This window comes from Alligator mississippiensis, chromosome 1 (assembly GCF_030867095.1).
Source record: "Alligator mississippiensis isolate rAllMis1 chromosome 1, rAllMis1, whole genome shotgun sequence".
NCBI lineage: Eukaryota > Metazoa > Chordata > Crocodylia > Alligatoridae > Alligator > Alligator mississippiensis.
Genome location: NC_081824.1, coordinates 205,551,835 through 205,563,591, shown reverse-complemented (window position 1 = coordinate 205,563,591; position 11,757 = coordinate 205,551,835). Strand labels below are relative to the sequence as shown.

Here is an 11,757-nt window from a genome sequence, read left to right as displayed (position 1 = left end):
GGTCATCTGCCCCAGCACTCTTTCCTGCCCAGGGCAGGGTATCAGACTCAATGATCTGTTGAGCTCCTTCCTGACTCTATCTATCTATCTATCTATCTATCTATCTATCTATCTATCTATCTATCTATCTATCTATCTATCTATCTATCTATCTATCTATCTATAAATAACATGGCTGATCAATGGCCACTTTACCAGCTGCAATGTCAACTGGGGATATAGCATAACTGATGTAAATGGTGAGCTAGTTGAAGCATGGTCAGATGCATACCACCTGACAAGGGTGGATCCAGTGGTGCAGCAGTGCTCCACTTTGATTCCTGCTCTACCCAGTTTCTTGATAGTGCACCCAAATTGGATGCACTATCAAGATTCTTAAGAAGGCTTGATTTTGTTTTATAAATCTGAAAAAAAGAAAGGTTGCTTTACTGAAAGTTGTTTCTACACCTGAAGTAATGTTTTTACACTTCAGTTAATGTTTTTGGCTAGCATTAAAAACAATCTGGGCTAGCAAACTTGAACTGTTTATCTGATGGCTTTAACAGACATGGTGGAGAAGCCATCAGTATCTATAATCAGAGTTTCAAAGTCATCATTATCGAGCTAGATGTTGTGTTGATGACAAAAATCAGATTGGTATTTACTTGAATCATTAGTATTTACTTGAATACAAGATGAGATAGCACCCCCCCCTCCAGTCAACATGGGGGGGAAGCTTCTCATCTTACATTTGCATACAAGGACACTTCATTAAATACATTATCTATCATTAAACTGCTGGCAAAATCAGTATGTGCTCAGTAGCGGAAGCCAACTATGAAGTTGATTAAATGCAGGCAACACTGAGCATGCCTATATAAAACACATGACCCACATATAACAGGAGCACTACCCTGTTACTCAAGAAGCAAGGGAATTTTGGGCTTTCCTCCCCTGCCTTGCTACTTTCTTTGACTTCCCCCAGCCTCCTCCCCATACTCTCTCTTGGGCCTGCCGGGTCATCCCTTCCCTTTGCAATGCCCCCTGGCTACCTTGGGTGTAGTTCACTTCCCCTTCCCTCAACCCTTCCTTGTCCTCATGCTGTCATTGCCACTCCTTACACCATCACCCTTCATTGCCTATGTTACTTTGGTCATTGTTGCTCACTTTTTCTAGGAGCTACTGTAATTTGCTAGGATGCTGAGGAGTTTGCAACAAGATGGCCACTGGGTCCAGGTGCAGTCAGCCCCTGATGACCTCTGGGTGGAAATAAGAGAGTCAGGTGACCTGCATCACCCTTTAAATACAAGCCTCAGGCCAGAGAGGCAGTCTGGCTGTAGGATCCCTCAGGGGAAGGAACTCCCTGTGAAGAGGCAGAGGAATTGAACTCAGAGCTGGGGAGAAGCATCTCTGGGTGGCAGTCAGGTGGAGAAGACCAGTGATATCATGTTGGGAACCAGATAAGTTTTGGAAAATTTTTGTTCTTTCGTTTTGTCTTGGAGAGTGCTGCTCCAGGGTGAGAGAAACTCAAAGCAGACCATTTTGGTTTTGAGGCAAGGTAACAACAAGGATTGTAGGTGCTCCTCACCCCAGTGGTCTAGGTAGTGACTGTAAAGGAGAAAAGGCCACAGAAAAGTGATGCTCATGAAGTACTGCAAACCTCAGTGTGATTGGGAAGGCAGAGGACAGAGACTGAGAAGCTGGAGGGGATTGAAAGGTCATGGCAGGACATGCGTTGGCAGACCCTCAAGTCCACAATGCACCCACTGCACTTGAAACTCATGGCCCTGACTAGCAGGCTCTGGGCTAGTAGGCACAGCCCCAACCCAGACATGCACCTGACACCTGTGGGTCTCCTCATCTGTGAGAGGCTTTTCCTTGCCTATGTGTTCCATTGAGTCATGGAAGGCAAGAGTACAGATGGGGAGAACCTGCAGGACTTGGGAGGTTCATAGGAAGAAGTCCCAAAAAGTGGGTACACTGTGCTGACACCCTGGGTGGTGTACACCATATCAGGTAAACATACTGATGGAAACCTACAACAAGAATAGGTTAATGGGGCCTAGCTGAATAAGATATATGATAAAGTCATTGCATACAGTCCCCATTAACACCTACTCTTTTTTTCAAGTCATGGTGAGCCTACACTGCCATTCAAGTCGCATTGCCACATTTCAATTTCCCCTTCACTCCCACAGCTGAGATGTGCCTTTCTTTCTTATTTTCAATGATTTTTATTTCTTTACTGGCCTTAAATGTCTGAAAACATCATGAAAAGGGGCCCCAGACAGTTCACTGAGAATCCCTCTGTTGCCCCCATCTCTCAGCCTGTTGTATATGATTAGTGTAGCCCAACGCTTCATGAAGTGGAGGTGGGTCTCATTTGCATATAAAATTTTAGAGGATTCCAGGATTTGTGACAAGGATACCTGGTTCCAGTCATGAATGGGGGTGCTAACTAGTACGTGGATCCTTTGTGGAGAGTATTTGCAGTACATACACATACTAAGCTGTGCTGAGGTAGGGGGTTACCCTGGCTTGAAACGCTGTTGACTCTGGTGGAGGCCATTCCAATAAACCATATAGTAAGTCAAAAGTCTTTTGTCTTTGAACTAATATAATGTATAGTTTATACTATGTGTAAGTAGATGCTGAAGAGTTGATGAAAAATGTGTTTATGGAGTACCTACACTAAAACTTGTAGCAGTTTCAAAAAAAGTCAAACGCATCAATTTCGGAGGAACAGAGTTTATGGGTACCCATAGCAACTTGTCTATATGCCTATTACTACAGGTATGTTTATTTCAAAGTTATTGTTTTCAAATGTGTTCCTCACTTCCATATGCTGAGGGAGAGCAGAGTCTGACAATAAGGAGATGGGGAAGGAGCTGTAGCGGGAAGAGGCAGAAGGCAAGAGGACTGCCTGATCCCCAGATTTATTTTTTCTGCTGCAGTAGTGGGAAAGGGACAAATTAAGGGAAAAGCTCCAATAATTAGATTCTGTAGCTGGAAAAATATAACAAATATATACATTTTCCATATATGGAATCTAATTATTGCAGGGGGTCATTTTATATGCGGGGACATCTTATATTTGAGTGAATATGGTATATTTAAGTCTAATGACTCTGAGTCCCCTGTAGTTAAGTGGTAGAATCCTTGTTTGCCTCACATGAGACCCTGGTGCAAATTCTGGATGCTTATAAAATAGTCATGGAGTCCCCAAACGTTTGGACTCGGCCTGACCTTTGGATTCTGTCTCAGTGGCCTAAAGGGGGAATGGATGGTCTGGGCAGTAGGGCTGTACAAAATAGCACCATTTCATTTTTACTTCCATTTTGCTGTTTCAACAGGACAGTGTTTCATTTTGAGTCTCGTTTCATTTCAAAACCACTATTCTGTTTCATTTCATTGGAACTGTTATGCTGTTTTGATATTTCACCCATAGGCTATAATGGGGAAGCATGAAATTGCCTATAATTTTGTCATTTTGTGGCAGACTTGGATGAATACAGCAAGGATGGTAGACCCTTCTGAGGGCATGAAACTTGCTAAGTTTCAAGGAGATAGGTGCAGGGGTTCTGGGCAACTCCACCTCAAGCTGCTGAGAAGCAAAACTTGTGATCTGTGTGTGTTAAGGCCCGCTCTCACTGGTGCTGGGGCCTCTACATGATATGGTAGTGTGCCTCAATGAGGCCTCCCCTATGGCCTCGTCCTGGTCCACCACTTTAAATGACAACAGGTAATAAAATAACTTAGTGAGCACTAGCACAGTAACACTAGCAGCATCTCAGGCAGCCAAACAGTCATAGTCAATATCAGAGCAGTCCTTCCCCCCTCTTTCTCCTCCCTCTCCTTATTTACTGTTTCCCTGAAGGCAATCCCAGCTTCAGCTTTGAAACTCAAAACATTTTGAAACTTCTGAAATGTTTAGACTGCCCTCATTTCATTTTGGGGTCATCTTGAAGCCCTTCGTTTTGTTTCAATTTAGCTGTTTCGCTTTTGCCAAGTTTTTTGTGTTTTTATATAAAATATACAATATAGCAAATTAAAGCATATTCCAATAAAGTTATACTTGTTTTGGTTTCAATTGTAGACTGAGTAGTGTAGTCCTGTATTTCCTGCTGCTATGTGACTGGCTGAGACCCTACTACACCAGGAAACAGCAAGTGAAGCACTGGGGACTGGCAGGGGACTAGGACCTAGATGAATAAGAGTTGGTATACAGCCAGTGGGCTTAGAATTTTACTATAGCCAGAGGGCTTATGCTTTTGTTTTAATTTTAATTGGTCATTTGGGTCAGAGACTATCAGGTAAGTTTGGAGGTCCTAGTAGTGTCCAAGGGGCATGTGACTGTTTTGAGCCCTACCAGGGGCAGGGGGATCAATTGCAGAGTGAGTAGTGGAAGCTTAATATAGGCAGAAGCCAGACAAGGCCAGGTGGTCCAGAACCTAGGAAGGGCAGAAATGGGGCCAGGGGGACAGTTGCAGGGCAAGAAGCCTAGAACCGAAAAAAGGTGAGACAAAGGCTGGAGCCCAGAAACCTGGTCCAGCACAGTGGACCTGAGCTAGGGGGCTCAGCAGGACAAAAGGATCAGAGGCTGAGAAAGCCGAGGCTTTGACAAGGGAGCGATGGGGCTGGGAGGGAGTAGGAGGAGGCCAGTCAGGCAGGGGGCACCATGTGCATGTACATGTCCCCAGGCAGCCTAGACAGCAGTTCCTGCAGGTAAGTGAAGGTGGGATTGAGGGACCATAGGGATGGAGTTGTACAGAGCTAGGGCTGGGGCTGGGGCTTCTGCCCTGCTGAGCAGTGTGTGGGGCTTGGGGCCCAGGGCCACAATGTGTGGCCTCAGAGCCCTGGTGGGGAGCAGGATGAGGCAGTGGGTAGCTTGTTTGGGGGCAGAGGGCTGGGGCTGGCTCCGCGCCACAGTGCGCACTCCCAGGGGGTGGGGTGGGGGGACCTGTGCCCCCAGATCTGTGTGCGGGGTGGGGGCAGGGTGGGTGCATGCTGTGGGCTTATGCTCCCCATCCTGCTGCCCTCCCCTGGGGTCTCCACAACACAGTGTGTGCAACCCAGCACAGCAGGGCCATGCAGGAAAGCTGCTTGCCTCTGCGAGCTCCACACTTCCCTGGCGACACTTATCCTTTGTCATAAACCCAATGTCTATATTTAGTCCATGATTTTTTGTATCCAGGAGGCTGATGAAATGAAGTTCATAGGCTCATCTGTGAAAAGTGTTTTGTAAATTCCCTTTGAAGGAAAACCCTCACGATTCGCACACCACTGGCTATGGCATATTACCCCTTCCTCAAACCTATATGGAAAATCCTGTTTAATACTTTGTACAAGACTGAACATTAGGGGTGTGTGAAGCAGGCTGTATTTGATTCAGATTTGGATTTGGCCCTATTTGGGGGACAGTGATTCGATTTGTTGATTTGGATTATTGTCCTGATTCGATTCGGCTGAATCCGAATCTGAGGATTCTATTCTGATTTGGAGAATCAGCGATTCGGCCATAGACACAGCTTTAAAAGTTTTTCCTACATATCTCGAGGTACCAGGTGCGGCTCGTGAATGCTGAGTTGGTGGGGCAGATTGAGTGTCCCACAAGAGTGCTCCCTCACCCCGCATGCTTGGTAGTGGACCCAGAAGTGAACTGGAAGTAGTTCCGGTCAACTTCCAGGTCTGCCACTGAGTGTGTGGGGGACTCCCTTGCGGCCACCATCTTGGCGATCAGCTGCAGGGGGACCCCAGGTGCCCTCCCAGACCCAGGAGGCACTAGTCACTGAGCCAGGCGGGGGTCCCCTGTGCTTCTGGTCCACTTCTGGGTCTGCTGCTGAGTGCGCTTCTGTGGGATGCTCCATCTGCTCCACCATCTCAGTGTTCATGAGCTGCTTGTTACCTTGAGGTAAGTAGAAAAAACATATAAAGCTGTGTCTATGTCTGAATCATCAAATCTCTCCATATCAGTTGGCTAAATTGGGCTGAATCAAATCAGTGACCGAAGCTTCACACAGCCCTACTGAACGTGTATGTAGGATCTGAAGCTAGGGAGGATAACTCAGAATTGAGAAGGTTCTAGTCCATATCACACCTGTCATTTTTACAAGGTGTAAGAGGGTCTTATTTAAACTAATTCATTAATATGCATGTAACCCCATAGTAAGTTGGATGTTATCCAGGTAAGTAATGCACAGGTCATGCACTGAGCTTTACTCTTTATATTGAAGACAGTTTTGAAAAGGGTCTGATAAGAAACTCCTTATTTATTGACCTACCAGTTGCATACAATACAGTGAACCATCCAAGAATTCTCACCAAAATGTGAGACATGGTGAAAGGTCACCATTTTGTGCGAATGAGACATCTCTACTAGTGAAAAGATGATTTTACATTGAACTATATGGAAAATGGAGCTCATGGGGGTAACAGAGGAATGGCGTACCACAGGGGAGTCTTTCCCATCTCTGGAAATATGAAGTCAATAGGCAAATTAGCATGTTCTGGAATGGGGTATCACTTGCCCATTGTTGGACTTGTAACTATTTTGAACTGACACTAGACTGCACACTACCTTCAAGGCACACTTGAGGAAATCAAAAGGCAAAGATAGTGCTCAGAACAGCATACTCAGGAATGATACTCCGTAATCTCAAATAAAGGAGCCAACACAGCAGAACTAAAAGCTTTTGCACTTGCACTGTCTTTTGGTACCTAGCAGCCAAATATGGACGTCTGATGCAGGAAAGAATGACTCATGCAAAGAAGCTTGACCTTGGGCTGAATGATAGCTTTTGTTGAATTACAGGATGTCTGAAAAACAGTGAATGTGAACAACTTCACTGGACATTAGAAGAATGGTCATCAAGCAAAATGGAAGCATCATGATAGGATGAAAATACCAAATGTCCACTGTATCACCATGCTGCAGCTGTTAGCTGCCTGGTGTCCTGGAAAAGTTTCCTAGCTACAAAGGATCCACTTAAAAATCACATTGGAAATGTACTATATGTGATTCAACACACTTAATGAGGATGTCAGCAGACTGTAGACACAGAGTTTTGGTTGACCTGAAGAAGTTTAAATCACCTTTGAACAAGAGTTGGCAGAGTGAAAGATGGAAGTGGGATTACTCTAGGAAGTCAGATGCAAGTGACTGGGTTGAAACACCAGTCATGAAACATTGTTTGGTATGCCATCTGTTGGAGGAGCTGTGTACTATGGAAGACCTTGCTAGGGCTACAGACTAGACCATATTATGTGCCTGATACTGCAAAAGTCTGTAATTGTGGGGGCAAGACACAATAGGAGGAGGGAGATGGTAAGCTATTTCACTGTCCTGTGTTGTAAGACAGATGTACCTTCATGAATGACATTGATACATACCAGTGTGAATGGCATGTAGATAGGGAGAAATCTTAGGGTCAATTTCTTCAGCTGGATTCTGAATATTCATTACTTTTTAATGAATAAATGGCATTCTTGTTCATTAAGATTTGAAAGGACCTAGACATTTGTCTAATTATAATAGAAATATGGTACAGGCAGCAGGTAGTGGGTAATATGCATAAAGGGTCAATTTCCTTACAGAAATGTGTTAATTGCCATTAGAAATGTTTATGTATAGTCTCACCATCTCAAGCTGTGCTCGCATCATCTCTCAAGAGCTAAGTAGAGTAATACTGGATTAGTACTTCAATGCAAGACTTCAAGAAATGCTTCAGTGCTATTCATTGGTTAGTAAATGTCAGATTTTCCTCTGTGTCTGTATGTGAATATGTATTGTATGCTTCTTAGAAGGGTTTAGGAGGTACTATGCTAAGATTAGTGCTGTAGCAATGAAGTTTGGCATTAGGGGCAAAGCCCTCAGCAGCAGCTCACCCTCATCTGGTGCACATGCCCCCTCCATGCTTGGCCAGGAGTGAACGCAGTGGCAGGAGCCACCCTTCCCCTGTCCCCATGCCCCCATAAACAAGCCTCTCGCGGCTCTGTCCTGCACTCCACCCTAGCTGGGCAGTGCCTGTTGGTACCGCTTTGCTTTGGTGCCTGGGGCAGTCGCCCCATTTGCCCACCCCCTTGTTACGGCACTGGCTATGATATGGACCATCTTTTAGATGAGATGTAAAGTTGGATTCTGATGACTGTCTTTAAAATGCCTGGGATTTTTTTTTACAAGAGTTAATCATAGTTTTCAGGATAAATTCTAAGTTGGGTAATTACATTCTGGCTACCCACCACTCCTCTTGTAGCTTCAACTAATTAAGCATTCTTCACTACCTGCCTTAAGGTGCTGTGCTGTTAAGAGCAGATTACAGTTAAAAGCAGATTACATTTGATATTAAGAAAAGGTAATTCTGTTTTAAGAGAATATTATTCTACTTTCATTTTTTCACACATGAATAATAACCTTAGCCTTTTACTGAAATCAGGTGAGCAATGCTGATTTTCAAGCCCAAACAAATTATCAGAAACCCTTTTTCATCTATCTTTATTTCCCTTAGTGAATTTTTAACTTGATTGTCTAAAACACCCACAATACAAGATATTCTTTTGATATTCCAAGAGGGAATAACATATATAGAATATATAAATTACTTCATATAGGTAAATACATTTGTAAACACAAACTGGAACATCTCTCATGAATAATTACAACTATGAAAGATACAGCTATGCTGTGCTAGTAAAATTCAACTGAATAAAGAAGGAAGTATTCCAGAACTAAGGTCTTATAGGACTATTTTACAGTAAATAGTAACATTTTATAAATATTGGAAACATGTTCATATGCAGATATTTTCTGAGAATATGGGTAAGTAACAAATGACTCAAAGTCCAGCCTCTGGCAATCATGTTTCTACTAGGAAAAGTGACTCCAGAAATTCCATTAAGGGTTTTAATATTGGTCTCTCAAAGACTTCTATGCCAGCTGTGCATTAATCTTCATAAACTTGTTTTTTTCCTAGTTGGCACACCTGTAAGTTCATCCTTGCATCTTAAAGTCCTGCAGTGTTTTTCCTGACTCTCAGAGCATCAGGAGGCAGCCTAACCCAGCAGGATATAATAGAGTATATCTATGGGGTAACTGACATCCACACCACCTGAATACCTCAAGGAAGCATCTTCAGTTCAAATATATGGAGAGGCTTTACACAGATTCTCCCTGCTCATACCCAGGATCTGTTAGATGAGTAAGCAGGGGATATCTTCAAGTATACCAACCAACTTGTATAGTTGGAAAACACATATTAAGCAAGCTTTTGGGTTCAAACCAACTATTTAAGTTGGTCTAATAAAAGATATCAGATTCACCCAAAGAACCTTGTCTACCTATACATTCACATACATACTCACTCCCAATTACTCTCAGATGTTATAGTTATCAAAGTCCGTTGCTCAGTACTACGCTAGATGGCCAGCCTAGGAGTGTGAGGTGAGGAGCAGGGCCTCTTCAGACATGTGTCTGTGCTCCAGTATGCGGAGTGTTACCCAATTTCTTGATGCTAAGTCTCTTCCCTTTATGGGGGGGGCATTAAGGTGGTATTGGGTGACCGGTTCTGCCTTTCCTGACTCTGTGCCTTCTTTGCTTGAATCTCAGTACTTTTCTATCCTGATGAGTGGTCAGGCTCACGCACCACTGGCCCAGGTACTGATCCTTAAGCACTCTGTTTACCACATTCCTCCGTTATCACTGGGGCAGGCTGTGTCAGGTGTAGATGGGGCCTTAATCCTTGAAGAGTTGCAGATAGCGTCTTCAGTCTTGTTTCTTCTGCTTATCGCATTCCTTGCCTGGTACAGACTGGATTTGGAATTGCATCTTCAGCCTTTTCTTAGCATAGTCCACCATTTGGTAACATGTTTATTAACACACAGCCTACCAAACTTTTCCAGTCACTCTAGACTCATTCATCCATACAGTCCAAGTATCACAAAGAAACCCTCATTGTTCTATATATAATAATAAGCCTAATTCATAATAGCAAACTTAAAATCACTACAACATCAAAAGACCTAGAAATTTTATAGGGAGAGTTAGAGCGATTTCCTCCCCCCTACCCACGCTTTCATCCAGTGTTTTTCACACCAACTTGTATATAGATGGAGACAAACAGTTCTGCAGATGATGAAGCTCATTCTCTCCTAGTTGTGTTTGTAGAACGTAAAAGGAAAAAAATTGAAAATATCTGTACATCTTGTCACTCAAATTAGCAGATATGACTTGGAATAATCAAGGGACAAATCTAAGTATGGATGATGGGGGACCAACCTTTTTGGCAGGCGTGCCACAAATTTAGCCTCATGCCCTCCCTGAGTGCCACACTGATCCTCTCCTCCTGCCCAATCTCCTGCTGTTTTCTGTTCTGTTCCCTATCTGTCACTGTGCTAACTGCCCTATCCCCAATCTGCCAAGTTCCACACACAGAGGCTGCCCATGCCACTTGCGACACATGTGCCACAGATTGCCACTCCTGAGTAAGTATATACCCATATCATGTCACTGAGACTCTCCAGAAGGGTGTTTTTTAAGCACACCCTGCCCTGGATCACTCGGTTAAACCTGGAAGTGTGGTGTTGAAGCCCCCCTAGGTAGCCACTTTCAAAGTCTCTTGTGCTTGATAGCTGTCGTGTGTGTGTGTGGGGAGGGGCGGGGGCAGGAATGGTTCCCCTGGAATGCCCAGTTCCAGGTTTTGGCATACATCATCAATGGTGGGCAGGTCATGCTCAAAAGTAGCTGTCCCCAGAAGTGCTGGCAATACACTGTATATTAGGACTGTGCAAAACAGTTTTGGTTTGTTTTGACTTGTGTTTTGATGTTTTGACAGGACAGTGTCTTGTTTTGAGTTTCATTTTGTTTCGTTTTGAAACCACTGTTCAATTTTGTTTTGTTGAAGCTCTTTATTGAAGCTATAATGAGGAAGCACAAAACTACATATAACTTTGTCATATCTTGCCTGATTCAGATGAAACTTGCAGGGATGGTACTCCCTTCTGAGGCCATGAAGCCTACTGGCTTTCAAGGAGATAGATGCAGGGGTTTCTGGGAAACTGCACCTCAAGCTGCTAACAAACAAAACTTGTGATGTGTGAGTGTGTTAAGGTGTGCTTTCACTGGTGCTGGGGCCTCTACATGACAATGGTAGTATGCCCCAACGAGGTCTCTTCCTCCCCAACAGCCTCAGTCCAGTCCACTTCAAATGACAGCAGGTAATAACTTAGTAAGCAGCACAGTAGCACCAGCAGCATCTCAGGCAGCCAAACTGTCACAGTCAATATTAGAGCACTTGTTCCTCCCCTTTCACCTCTCTCTCCTTACTTTCTGTTCCCCTGAAGGCAAGCCCAGTTTCAGCTTCAAAACTTGAAACATTTTAAAACTTTTGAAGCATTTCGACTGCCCTTTCGAGGCTTTTGAAACCCTTCGTTTTGATTTCACTGTTTCGAGCTTGAAACGAGTCGACATAGCATCGAAATGAAACAGCTGGCAAAATTTTACACAGCCCTACGGTATATGTACCCTAAGAAAGCATAATTTTTACTGGATGAGACTTGTCTTTTCTTGGCTATAACAGTATCTGTACATCTCAATAAGTAAATAAACAAACCCTAAATATTGCTTGGTGAAAGCAACAGTACCCAGAAGCACTTTCACACTGTAGTGACACTTTGTAATGTCTTATGGAAGTAAATCCACATATACATGGAGATTTATATTCTTGTTAGCAGAGCTCCAGCAGTCTATTCTACATGTTAACAACTTGTACAATACATTAACTTCCT

The 11,757-nt window shown here is 43.7% G+C and overlaps 1 protein-coding gene across 1 annotated transcript in view; it reads left to right on the top strand.

The window, feature by feature from the left end:
• The window catches only part of LOC109286452 (uncharacterized), a 167,176-nt gene that overhangs the window by 126,329 nt on the left and 29,090 nt on the right, over nucleotides 1–11,757 (top strand). The gene's annotated exons all lie outside the window — the stretch shown is intronic.